Source organism: Prionailurus bengalensis, chromosome D2, assembly GCF_016509475.1.
Source record: "Prionailurus bengalensis isolate Pbe53 chromosome D2, Fcat_Pben_1.1_paternal_pri, whole genome shotgun sequence".
NCBI classification, from domain to species: Eukaryota; Metazoa; Chordata; class Mammalia; order Carnivora; family Felidae; genus Prionailurus; species Prionailurus bengalensis.
The window spans coordinates 68,389,306-68,403,907 of NC_057351.1; the positions used below are offsets into that span (position 1 = coordinate 68,389,306).

The 14,602-nt window shown below is 41.1% G+C and overlaps 1 pseudogene; it reads left to right on the top strand.

The window, feature by feature from the left end:
* The first annotated feature begins 5,249 nt into the window (after positions 1 to 5,249).
* Positions 5,250 to 6,447, top strand: LOC122492635 (annotated as a pseudogene).
* Positions 6,448 to 14,602: the final 8,155 nt, after the last annotated feature.

Consider the following 14,602-nt stretch of genomic DNA (forward strand, 5'->3'; position numbering starts at 1 on the left):
CCTAACAACCCTCACAGAGGATGGCCTCAGTGTAATAAGCTTTCTGTGCCTTTGGGCTCCATTTGTGCTGGACATCTTCTGTTTGTCTCTCCAGATCTGCTCTCCACTGTCTTCACCCTGTTCACTGCCCCTGGAGACTGACTTGTGTGGACCACACCAACAGGCACCCTTGCACTTTGTCTGATGGTTTAGTGCAGCCAATCAGGACCTCCAGAGGGAATCAAAGAGAGGAAGGGAAGTGACGGTAAGGAATTACTTCCTTTCTCATCTTTCTGTAGGGCCTCCATCTAGCTCTGTTACCCAACGCAAGGTCACTGCTCCTCACATGGTGACCAGTTCTAGATGACTTTTTCCTTCAGGATTCACACAACTCTTCCTCCCTCATCTCTTTGGGCTTAGGGGTGGTGACCCTCTTTCCTTATTAACCTTAGGGTGTTGCACCGTACTTTGTGTTTTTCCTATGCCCCATCCACATCATTGTAAATAATCTCTTTGTAAATTAACTATCCTTGAATTATCCTGAGTGTGCCATCTACTTTATTTTGGGACTCTAACTGATATACTAGTCTCACATTGTCCAAATCAAGATCCAGCTACGGTGCCCCCAGAGATGACCTGTGCTGGCTAGAGAGAAAATTCCCCATCAAATAACACTTAACTTTCAGAATGTGCCTCCATTCTTGCTATATCCCCTTTAGGTAGCCCCTTTTAGGAGCACAGCTAGAGCTTTGCTGATGGTAGCAATGGGGTCTGATTCATCTTCCATGCCATGGGAGATGTGCACAGTGACAGAAGTGACAGATAAAGAGATCGATAGAAGTGAATAGAAGCGGTGGGGGGGGGGGGGGGGGGGGGGGGGAGGGGGGGCTTGGTCATCTGGCCAACTGCAATCTCTTTTACCTTGTGAACTTCTTGGGGCTCCTTTCAGATTTCTGACATGAGCTGAGCTTCACAAAAATGACCTGGACTGAGTGAGTCTAAATCCTATCTCAATAATTAGGAAAACTGAGTCATTGAGATGTCGAGATATAAACTCTCATTAAAGTTGGTAGAAAAAGTTGATGTTGAATTAAGAACTAATGCGGAACCCACAATCCATGATCTTTTTGTTCTTACTCTACATTTTCCTCGTTTAGTCTTCCACAAAAATCTAGAATGTGAGCTGAAGACAAAAAATACGTTTTAAAAATGTTAAATAATTATTTTTTGTACTTACAAGTATTTCTTTGGCACCTACTATGTGTCAGACACAATCTGGACCCTGCTCCAACCTTAGCAATGGTTACTAAGAAAGAGATGATCACTCCAGTCAAGGAACATAGAGTCTAACCCTGGGCAAACTATGGCTGCAGGCTTTTTTGTTAATAAAGTTTTATTGGAATGCAGGCATGCCGATTTGTTTATGTAGTGTCTATGGCTGCTTTCCAGCTACAAGGCCGAGTTGAGTAGTTGCAACAGAGATTGGGTACCTTGCCAAGCCTGTAATATTTACTGCCAGCCTTTTACAAAAAGTTTTCTGACTCCTGTCCTAGCCACATACCTTCCCAGTACATGGTACCGACGTAGACACATTTTTTTTCTTTATCGTTAGATCAAGAGACTCTTCACAGCTGAAAAGCATTGCCATTGTCTTGATAGTAGGAAACAATCCTCAGTGGATTATTTTAAATCTTTGCCTCTTAAAGAATTTGCTGAAATTTCTAGAGCTGTTGACAGAGGAACATGTTTTTTGCCTTTTTTTTTTTTTTTTTTTGGTGGAGCAGTGTGAATTCAATACACCTGTGCAACTGTGCAAGAAGTCTCAAAGGGGAAACTATTCTGATGCACGAGGGGTAGGGGGAATGGATTGAATAGAACCTTGATTGCTCCCGTTCCAGAATGTGTCATCTGGTTTTCTGCTGCTCTTAGCCTTCTTCTAGATGCACTTATGCTGTGAATTTCTTTCCAACTTTTTGTTCATAAATACTTGAAGAAAAGAAATGAACTCAGAAATTCCTTTTAACCGTTTCCCTTTCATTGGTATTACACAGCACAAATTTGTGGCTATGGGATTCTCTGGGATTGAAGCACAGTTAGATTGAAGAGCGTAAAAGCCTTGTGATGGTCTGGCAGTGCCCACCCTCTGTGAAGCATCTCTAAATAACACTCAGAATGACATTTAAATAGGTGCAAACCGCTTTCTCTGGGTCCTTGAAGGCTTACATTGTTTATCTTGTTCTGGGAACTCATATGGAGGATTCTTAAAATTTGAAAAGAAAAGAAATGTAACTGATTCTCCAAGTGAATAGGTGGGTTTTGTTTTGTTTTAATTAAAATTAAAACACGAATGAAAGAAGCTGGGGCATTCTCTAAAGATAAGGAGAGGGAAGGATAAGGTTGTAGTTTTTTCTAGGAAAGAGAAAAAATCAAGGACAGGTCTAGGCATATCTGTAAGAAAAGCTGACAATTCCTACTGTGATTTACTCAGTGTCTAAAACCAGCTTATACATAGTCTTCTGGACCATGCAGACAAAATATTATAAATGGAAATTAACCCAATCCATGGGTAAACTTAAGACCTCTAATCATCTCAGTTTATTATCTAAATGATCAATTCAATCCAGAAGGTATTTAAAAGGCCCTCCTGTGTGATAGGCATTGTAAGCACTCCTGAGAAAATATAGCAATGATACAGGTAACAGTGCCTTCCTCAGAGTTCACAATCTAGGCGAGAAGGGTAGAAATATGGCTACACACACATAAAACACAGCACTGTAACTTAATTGGCACACATACTTTAAATCGCTGTAAAACCCAGTGAAAGGCAGAATTAATGAGAGATGGAAATAATGCAGAAAATTTTTTGTTGTTGGAGCTAAGCCATGGGATAATAAAAAGAGAGGAAGATATTCCAGTAGATATAACAGTGTGAACAGAGGTAAAGACTTAATTGAACACTTATGTATGGTTGGATTATAGAAAACCAGCTCTTTGTAAAAAGGTGGAAAAGGTCACCCAGGATTTTAAATGCAGTGTGAAAACGGAAAGTCATTAATCCTGAGAAGTGGATTGACATCCTTGAAGTTTCTCTGTAAGCTTGAGATGGTAGCTGTGTATATGAAAGATTGGAGAGATAAGAAATTGAAGATGGGGAAGCCACTTAGATGGGGACTGCGATACTCTAGGTAAGACAAATGTTTTTATAATAATGAATGGAGATGCCCTAGGCCGCCTGGGCACCTATCAGAATGTGAATGAGAAGGAGATAAGGATATGTGTCTGAATATGTGAAAGTGATTTACAGAGAGGGCTTCAATATGGGGAGACATGTGGCAATGTGTGTCCCAATCCAGATTGCCGCTAATGAAGATAAATTAATTAAAAAATAAACACATTTTAGACCTTATATACTGACCTATGTCTATAAGGCCCTTTAGGACCTAATTCAAGAATGCCCCTCCGCTAAGAATCTCCTAGCTTTCAGAAAATTAAAACCTTACATTTCTTATGCAATTAGAATACAAGCAATTGTAGGAAAATTGGAGAAAGAAGGCAATGTCTTCTATGCTTTTGTTATTCACTAAATATTCTAGTATACAGCTAGGCTACAGTAAGTGATTACTATATGGGTGCAAAATGAATCACCCTGATAGACAACTTCTGCAAATACAGGTCATATACACATCAAAGCTAGCTGCTTAGAATGGGGAAATGAGGAAAGGAGAGGTTCTCCAGGGTCAAGGAGATAACCGTCAGGCCTATGTGGACATAGCACAGGAGATTTCTTGAAAAATCTGAAAGTCATTACAGTGGTGGTAGAGGGATTCTTAGGGGATTGGAGCCTGGGGCTCATGCCATGAGGACATCAGGGTGCTTTAAAGCTGCATAGAGTTGAAGTGGTTACAAAATTAAAACCTAGAAGGAAATGACACATATGAAGTCCATTCTGGTGATTTTAATCAAAGGGGAATAATTTTTATTTACTTGTGGGTTAATGGGAAAACAACTTGAGGCATTAAGGAGTGGTAGGATATATTAACCCGGGCTCTCTTCACAAAATACTCTTGGGGACTCGTTAGACTGATGTGACTGAAGGTTAGGAAACTGTAAAATTAATTATTTTCCAACACTTTCCATCAGACTAACGCCGACGCAAACACACACGTTTGCTTTTATTCGTGGGATATACAAAAAGTTATACCTCAAATGCACATATTACTTAATGTTGAAATATTAGAGCATTCTTACTAAAATCAGGAATAAGTATGGCTATTATGATCACTACTATTGAACATTATAATGAAGATTCTAGAATAATGCAATAAGACATGGAAAATAAGTAATAGTCACTAGACAGAAAGAGACACAGCTGATATTATTTGGGATTTATACAAAAATCTAAGTAGTTTCTCAGGTAATCTTTGATTTTTCTACTGGAACTCAAGAAAATTCAGCAAGTTTGATGGATTCCATCTAACTATCACTTATTTCTACACACCAGGGACAGTTAGTTATAAAGCATAATTTTCTAATATGAACATGAAGAAAAGTATAAAGCTTACTGGGAGACAGAAAAGAAGTCTTGATAAAATAGAAATATGCCATGTTTGTATTTAGGAAGACTCAATAAATTCTTCATAAATTAATCTAAAAATTTAGTTGCATTCCCAATCAAATTTCTATGGGACTTAGCAAATTAATTCTAAAATCCTTGTAGAATAGAAAATGTTATGTGAGTAATTTTTTTTTTTTTTAAGAAAAAGAAAACAATGATGGGGATAGAGCTTGTTAGACATCAAAATATACTATACAGCTGTGGTAATGTACCAAGACACCGAATTGGAATAGAAGTAGATAAAAAGGGATCAGTGGGACTCAAAAGAATTCAGAGATAAATATATTCTAGAGATAGCATTTCATATAACCGAGGAAAGAACTTGGGACAATTGGCTAGCTGAGAAAAAGGAAAATTAGATCCATATCTAAAACAGTATACAAAATTAATTGTAGGAGAAGGGCCCCGGGCCTAGAGCAACTGTGGACTAACCAGTGGGGGGGCAGGGGAAGGGGTGGGACACCTGCTGGTGGGCGGGGTCAAGCTGAGTGCCAGGCGAATGGGCCGCGGGCTCCTGGGCTTTGCAGGGAATCTGGAGTCCTGACTCCCAGCCCGGGACTCCACCTGGCATTCGCGAGGCGGGGAAGGGGCGGGGGCGTAGGATGCTCCGAGCACACACAGCCCCAAGACTACCCCTGACACCTTCAGCCAGGCGATGCATGCCCGAGGCCACCCCCCCCCCACGCCCCGCCTACTGTGCCCAGCGCTGCCTTTAGACTCCTCCTTCCTGCTGCTGCTGCTGCCGCTGCAGAGTCTGCAGTCTTGCCTTGACCCCGAACTGCTGCCGGACCCTTGGCAGGCACACGGGCTGCTGACCCACGCCCTGGGCTGCTCAGCCCTACCCGGCCGGCTCCTGAGCCTGCTGCTCCCGCCCACATGGTGGCTGGAGAACCACTTGGGCACGCGGTGGTTCATGCGTGCCTCTGCCCTGCTCGCCCTCGCTGCTGGGCTAATAGCTGTGCTGCTGGCAGGCCTCCGGGTGTCCACATGCCTGTCCCTCTGGCCCTGTTACTGCCCTAGACAGCCAAGGGGGGGGGGCGGGTCCTGCCCCCATGGCTGCTGCCTAGATACCACTGCTCAGCGGGAGCCACCCTTCCTACAGCTCTTCTGAGTCCTCCTTGCTGGCCTGGGCTGTGCAGCCGGGGCCTCCCGGTGGCTGGCGCTCTCTGAGCAGTGGCTGCGGGCAATGCAGGAGGGCGTCTTTGCAGGGCCCCGGCCAGGTGCTGGTCAGACTCCTTCGTACCCCAGGCGGCTTGGCCAAGCTGCTTATCACCCATCCTGCCATCCCTGGACCTCCTTACATGGTCACCCCTAGCCTCTTGTCCTGCAGTGAAGACTCATCCCAGCTCCCTCCCCGGCCTAGGGTCTGTGCAGCGTACCTGGGTGGGCTCCTCAGAGGTGGGCCTGGCCCAGCTTCCACTCAGAGACCCCGCTGTGGGCGGCCCTGGATGAGCAGATGCCGCAGGAAGGGATCCAGGCCTCGCTCCTTGAAGAGCCCGCCCCGTGTCCTGAGAACCCGCTCTTGCTGCTTAAATCTTCCATCATTTCTCTCGGATGAGGTGGGGGGGCAGGGGTGGGGTCTCCTGGCTCGGGGTCTGAAGGTAGCCTTGACCAGTCCCTCCCCGTGCCCCATATCCTACAGGCTGGAGCGCATGGGCTTCCTCACAGAGCAGGCAGTGGTCGCACTAGCAGCCACAGGCCATGTGGAAGGTGCCCTGTCACTGCTGGTGGGGGGAAAGGCGGGCACTGAGGTGCTAGTGACTCAGGGCAGGGGCAGCTTGCCCACCCTGAGGGCTCCGGTTCCCCCAGCACACGCAGGCCTTCAGGTGACAAGAAGCTTGGCCTATGGGTAGGTAGTCCAAGCCCAGCCCTCTCTGCTGAGAGTCACAGTGGGGTGCAGGAGAAGCCCCCTTCGGCACCTCCCCCTTGGCAGTGTTTAGAATAAAAACCAGTTTACTTTTCAAGCCAGACCTTCTTGGGGGCCAAAAAAATTAATTCTAGATAAATGAGAAATAAAAATGTAAAAAGCATCAATGTAAAAGAAGAACATACAGGAAAGAATTGACACTAGATATTGGGGCAGAGATTTTTAAATTAGATATAGTTTGAATAACTGGACGGTACAGAAATGATCTAACAAAACACATTAACTAAGTTAAAATATAATACATGTATGTTGCAGATATTTTCTTTCAGTCTAGCAGGTAAATATAAAAAAGTTAAAATATAAAAAGTTTCTATTGATAAATAAAAAGATAAAGAGGCAAAGAATATGAGCAGGTAGTTCACAGGAAAGGAAATTCAAATAGCTGGAAATATATGAAAAGATATGAAACTTCATTTATAAGCAGAGACATACAAATTAAACAATGATGAAATATCAGTTTTGCTCCCATAAATTTGGAAGACAAAGGGGAATAAGTAGTAGAAGCATAAGGAGCAGAAGATAATGGAGACTTCTATACATTATTGTTGGTGCTAAAATTGATCGATACAGCCTCTTCTGGAGAAGAATTTCACATTGTTTATCAAGATTTAATTGGCAATTAGATTTAAAATAGTATTTGCCTAGAAAAATATTCCCATGTGTACACAATGCATTATAAACATCATAATGTTGTTTATTACATGACTAACTAAATGTCCATCAAGTACAGTTAAATAAAGTGTTTTATCTAGTCCATGGAATATTACGCAGCAATGAAAAAGAACGAGGTACATTTATATGTACTGTCATAGATCTCTAAGATATACTGCCATCTGAAAAAAATGATTTTATAAAATAATGCACAATATAATTCCTTTTATGTAAAAACAAGCGAACAAAAATATATAATTCTAAATATAAACATATATACACATAATGTATAGAATAAGATCTGGACATATGTACACCAAACTGTATAAAATTATATCTCGAGAAGCCTGTGAGATTGGTGTGGCAAAGGGGCTCTATTTGTAGAATTATTGATCTGATTGACTATTTACAAAAATGTATGAATTGATTAATTGTATGATTAACAATAATAAATAGGTAAAAACTAAAGCAAAAATCCAAGCATACAAGCACACAGGATTATATCTCATGCCTACAAAAAGCTTGATCTAGGTTTTCTTCTTACATTGTGTAATTGCACAATCCTCCTTCCCAGCAAACTTCTTATTCTCCTTTTTAGGATTTATCCTTGGAAATATCAATGCCAGAGACTAATCCATTAGCTAATTAGGCACATTTCTGAGTATACAACTACCTTAAGGGATAAAAGATGCTGCATCTCAAGTCCAGACCTTGGCTAATATGCAGATCATTAACTCAAGCCTGATTAATTAAATTTTGTGAAGATATATAGAAGAGCCCTTCTTATTGTTTTTAAATAAAGTGCTAAAAATTTCAGCTCTTCAGTGATCTGAATTTATTGGCCCATATTAGCTTTTCACCAAAGTTTTACATTATCTTGAGTTCTCTATATAACATTGCTTATATCACTGGCTAGAATCTAGCCTTTAGCCATAAACAATGGAAAATAATTGGACTTTTAATTATATGATCAAACAAATAAGCCATAATGGATACCCTGAAAAAATTATTTTTTCTCAACATTTTCTCTGGAAAACAGAGAAGTGATGAAAAAATCATTCATGGTGAAACTTAGCTGAAGTAAAAGGTATTTTTGTGCGGATGTCTATTCTAAAACATCTTGGTGGGTCACCTCCTAATTCCCACTCCTTATTCAACAAGTATTTCTTAACCCTTTATGTGTCAGACACTATACTAAGCCCTGGGGATATAAGCCTTATATAAGACCCTCTTGCCATGGTGAGTTTACAATCTTGAGAGGATGAGACGGTGAAAACACGAAAATGTTGTGTGAAATGTGCTGTGATGCCCTGGAAATACAGCATCCTAGAAGGGGCTTCGGAGGGAGGGGGGTGGGTAGCAAATCTGTGCTCTAGGGGATCAGGAAAGGCTTCTTTGAGGAAGAGAGATTCAAGACATGCAACCAGATGCTTGAAAGATAAGACTTTGCAAACCAAGGGATGAGGGGTACAGGAATTACGGCAGGCATGTCCTGTGCCAGGCACTGTGATGGGCACCTGGCGGCCCCACCCTTACAAAGGCTTGCCTCCCATCTCCCCCTTCCCTCCCAGGCTAGACTTCTTCCGCATGTCCTCTCCCCATTGCCTCTGGCCACCATCACTGACTCCTGAGCCAGCTCCACATACACCCCGTCACCCATCCAGTAGAGGGACAGGCCCTGGACTCTCTTCTCCGACTCCGGCTTCTGCTCGTAGCGACTGGCCCTCCTCCCTCACCCTACCACCCTCCAAATGACTGCAAAATAACTGACAACACTCCAGGTTTAGGTAATTCCCTTTTCAGCCGCAGATTCTTGTGCACCAAACCTGCTCTTGTAAAAGCAAGGGTGTTTATCTTCCTGAGACTGTTCTGAGATGCTAAATCATCTTAATAGCCTCACTTACTGTCCTTGCTTTCATAACGACACAGTCAGGAAAACCCTCCCCCAACAACTTTTTTTCTCCGGTGGTCTAGGAGACACTTTTTAATTTGCAATTGAATTTGTCATAATTTGCCCTTCTTAAGGGCTACACTTCACTAGGGAAAGTTCCCTAGTTTCTTCCAACAACCGCTTGTAGTGAATACTGTCTATTATACTAAGGAGTTTTCCAGAATCCTTACTTTTATGATAAGCAGAACTCCCAACCACCCTTCCAGCACTCACCCCCTGCCAATTAAAATAAATACATATGCATAAAATATGCTGAAGGAATAAATAAATACTTGTGCTGGAATTTGGGCATCTGCTTGATAATTATTCAGCAACATGACTCAGCGGTTTGGAAGGAGGTTGGGGGAGGGGAGAAAATGTGCCCTTGTCTGAGGCAGAGAAGGAAGAGAAGAGCTGAGGAAACTTTTCTCTCTCCTTCCTCAGAACACTGGGAGTTCTTCTGGCAATGATTCTGGCAATTTTCTTCCTACGTGTTAACTAAAGTTTAAGCTCTCCCACACCGGTGGCTCTACTACATATCTAATTGTCCCCAAATATCATCAAACATAAAGCCTGACAGAGAGTGGACAATTTTTGTTCATGATGATAAGAAAAGTGGAGAGAAAAATCTTAAGTAAAAGAGGTAAAAGTATACGTGGGAGGAAAAAAGGCAAGTGCTGATATGACAACTTAGGTCTTTCAAAATGTATCAGAATATTTTCTTTTAAAAGAAATAGCTAATACTCAGAAGTATTGCTGGATCGTATGGGAGTCCTATTTTTCATTTTTAAAGGGATCCTCGTGCTGGTTTCCACAGCGGCTACACCAAGTTACCAATTGTGAACAGTGGTGTAGAGAAGTTCCCTCTTCTCCACCTAACATTTGTCCTTTGTTTTTTCTGGTAACAGTAGTGAGGGTCAAGACCTGCTACCCCCAAATAGGTACTGATAAGGGAGTATGGGACAACTGAGGGCAAACAGGCTGGCGCGCGCGCACACTCACACACACACACACACACACACATACCCCAGGTGGAATATGTGTGATGCTCCTCGGACACTCCTGGCTATGCAAGAAAAAAGGAAAGGGGTTTTAAGTGCTTGCCATGGTGCTGTGGGGAACTAAGGCAAATTAAATTCCCTTACTGCCTACAGCCCACTAAGTCCTTGAAACAGGCAGACTGACCTCTCTCTGGAAGCCCAGCTGCCTGATGATGACACTTTGCTAGGGGCAAAAGAGAATCTTAGCTTAACAATAGCCTGACCTCTCAAGGATCCTGTAAATCTACTTCCTTTATCTCAACTGCCCCAAGAAATATGCTGGCAATCTTACTCCAAGCTTATGGCCCCCTGATACACATCTGAAGGGTCTCAAGACTGAGGTTTGATTAAATGGTAATAAATGGCATTTCCCTAGCAACAGCTAGCCCCTCAAGGTCCTGGAAACCTTGCTTCCAAAATACCTTAGAGACTTACGCTGTCCCTGACCCTCTCCCAACCTGAGGCTATATAATGAGTTACACATCACAACCCCAGTGCAGCATTTCCCGCCCATGTGTCCTGTCTCTGTGCTTCAATAAAATCACCTTTTTGCACCAAAGACATCTTCAAGAATTCTTTCCTGGCCATCAGCTCCAGACCACCCCACCAGCACCCCAAAACTTCATCAGGTACCTTGGCATACTGAATATTTCAAACTGAAAGAATTTGAGAAATGGTATATGTAAGACCAAATTTCTGACCTTCCCCTGAAGCAGGTCACAGAAGCCTCTGGTGAGAGGTCACCCTCCCTAACCCTAGAGGAAGGAAGCATTTCACAAAGACAAAAGGACACAGGGAGGAATCTGAATGAACAGGCCTTCCTAAATTTCCTTCAGTTTACTATACTTAGCTTGCCTTTGTCCTCTCATATTTTTCTACAACTCTTCATCAAACCTACCATAGAAGAAACTCAGGTTTAACCATTTCTTTGGGTCTTCATTTCCTTATGAAGCTTTCTGTTTCATGTAAAATGCATATGAAACAAATTTGTACACTTTTCTCTTGTTAATGTGTCTTTTGTTACGGGAGTCCCAGCTGAAAATTTAAAAGGGTAAAGTAAAATGTGATTTTTTCCTTCTACAATAGCCATCCTGACAAATAGGAGGTGATCTTTCATTGTGGTTTTGATTAGTATTTCCCTAATAATTAGTGATGTTGAGCACCTTTTCATATATCTCTTGGCCATTTGTATGTCTTCTTTGGATAAATGTCTATTTTAGTCCTTTGCCCATTTTTAAATTGGAAAATTTACTTTTTTTTCTGTTATTTAGTTATAAGAGTTCCTTATATGTTTTGAAAATCAACTCCTTATCAGATATATGGTTTGCAGACATTTTCTCCCTTTCTGTTGGTTGTTTTTTAAATCTGTTGATTGTTTCCTTTGCTGGACAGAAGGTTTCTAGTTTGATGACGTCTCACTTGTCTATTTTTGTTTTTGTCACCTGTGCTTTTGGTGTCATATCTGTGAAATAATTGTCAAGACCAATGTCATAAAGCTTTCCCCCTATTTTCTTCCAGGATTTTTTATAGTTTAGGATCTTATATTTAATTCTTCAACCCATTTTGACTGGATTTTTGTGTAAGGTGTAAGATGGAGGTCTGATTTCATCCTTTTGCATGCGGTGATCTTCTGGGTATATATCCAAAAGAATAAAAATCAGGATTTTAAAGAGATATCTGCACTCCAAGTTTCATTGTGGCATTATTCACAATAGCCAAGATATGGAAACCATCCAAATGTTTATTGGCAGATGAACAAAGAAAATGTGGTATATAGATATAATAACATAGTATTTAGCCTTAAATATGAAGGAAATCCTATCATTTGTGACCACATGAATAGACCTGGAAGAGATTATGCTAAGTTAAGTTAGTCACAAAAAGACAAATGCTACAAGATTCCACTTATAAGAGTGAAAATATATAAAATAGTCAAACTCCTTAGAAGCAGAAAATAGAATGGTGGTTACCTGGGAATGCAGGGAGTTGTTATTCAATGAGGGCAAAGTGATACAAGATGAGTAAGTTCTATAGATCTGTTGTACAACATTGTGCCTGTAATTAGCAATATGGTGTTGGTGAAGTTTTGGGGTGATGGTGGGGTTTGGAGCTGATGGCCAAAAAAGTATTTTTGAAGAGGTCTTTGGTGCAAAAAGGTGGTTTTATTGAAGCACAGGGACAGGACACGTGGTCAGAAAGAGCTGCACTGGGGTTGTGATGGGTAACTCATTATATAGCCTCAGGTTAGGAGGGGGTGAGGGACAGGGTAAGTATCTAAGGTATTTGGGAAGCAAGGTTTCCAGAATCTGGAGGGGCTAGCTGTTGTTAGAAAAATGTCATTTATTATTGCTTAGTAAAACCTCACTTATGAGACCCTTCAGATGTAGATGGGGGGCCATAAGCTTGGAGTATGATTGCCAGCATATATCTTGAGGGAGTTGAGGTTAAGGAAGTTTCCAAAGGAATTTTTATATGTTAAAGTAGACTTATAGGATCCTGGGGAGCCAGGATAATGTTAAGCCAAGATTCCCTTTTGCCCTTAGCAATAGGTCATCATTGAGGCAGCTGAGGTCCCAGAGGAAGGTCACTGCCTGTTTCAAGGACTTGTCAATGGGCTTTGGGCAGTAAGGGTATTTAATTTTTCATTTGCTGTGGTTTCCCACACCACCGTGGCAAGCACTTATTCCCCCTTACAGCTCGATGAGGGTGATATTAGGGCTCCGGGAAACAGAGTCTACAGGTTTCTGGAGATTAGGCAATGGATAAGATTGCCTTTTTCTTGCAGTTTACTAAGTTATCTGTAAACTGAAGGAGACTCCCGTCCTACATGACTGTGATCTCTATCAGTCAACTATTTGCTTTCTTTCCTTTCCCTTGTTCTTGGGCAGCCAGGAGTGTGAGAGGAATATCACACATATCCCACCTGCAGGGGTGGGGGTCCTAGCTTATACTTTGCCCTCAGCTTGCGTTATGCTCCCTCATCAGTGTTGTACATTGAAAATTTTAAGAGAGTAGATCTAGTGGTTCTTACCACACACACAAAAAGCAAAGGTACATAAGGAAACTTTCAGAGGTGATGGATATGTTTACTACCTTGACTATGGTGATGGTATCATGGGTGTACGTATTTGTCCAAACTCATCAAATTGTATACCTTAGATATGTGCATTTTTATATCAATTACATCTCAATGCAACTATGAAAAGTTAGTTAATATTTTTCATCTGTAATTTAATAGGGGGAAAAAGTAAGGAACTATTAACCTAAACCTTGACGTAGGCAAAAGCACTGTAAGATGGGACTCTAAGCTGGGAACATAAATTTCTTGCAAAAGAAAATTATACCTTTGAGGGGGAGACATTGAAGTCACATTAAATGGTTTATGTTCTTTGATCTAGGAATTCCATTTCTATGGTTTATCCTAAGGAAATATTTGGTTAGTATTAGTATGTGGTTAGTGTTAATATAAATAATACTGAGATAGTCGGTATGATGCGGACCTATTTACTGGTCCTAAAATATTTATTTCAGTGTTATTTATAATAGGCAATATTTGAAAAGAGCCAAATGTTCAACTCAATGGGAATGTTTGAATAAACCAGAGGACATCTACTTGATTAGAAATTGTGGAGCAGAGTAGGGTTCACAGATCCCTGGTGGATGAATTCCACAGCTGCACCTTCTAGTTTACAACTTGTAGGGAGGTTGCTCTCTTGCTTATGTTTTTTTTTTTTATCTGGAAAATGGTTATAAAATCTCTTGCCTAATAAGGTCATTGTGGTATCTAGCTAAGACTAGATCATCATGCTTGGAATATGGCGGACACTTCATAAATGAGAGCTACCATTATAGAGCCATTAAATATTCATAAAGTCTGCATAAAAGCAAGGAAGAAGTGTTTATGCTATCTTAAAAGTCAAAGAATGTAGGCTTTCACATTAAAAAAGTAACGATGGTAAATATAAAAGATTAGGCTGAAGGATATACAAAAATATTAAGTGAAAATATATGATTAATAGAACTATAGTGAACTCTTTGTGTTTGTCTTCTGCCTTTTCTAAAATTTCTTTAAATAAGTATACACAATTTTTTAAAGAAAAGCCTCTTCGTTTATTGAAAATAATCCATCCCTACTTGTTCTCATCCTTTTGGTGGGTGACCTTTCTGGGAATCCACTAAATTAGTGCTACTCGTAGAAGTAAAGCATGAAGTGTAGGGATCTGTTCTGGGTGGTAATAAAAAGAGCACTGAGACTTGAGAGATTTAGGTCTCTTCCTGCTCCGTGACCTTGGAAAAGTCACTCAACTTCTCTGACCTGTTATTTCTTCCAGGAAATGGGAATAACAATACTTGTCTGATACACATCTCCTAAACTAACAAGAATACCATGCACATAAAGACTTCGAAAAATGTTAAGTGCTATACAAATGTACATGACTTTGTGTTTCGGGTGTTTATCT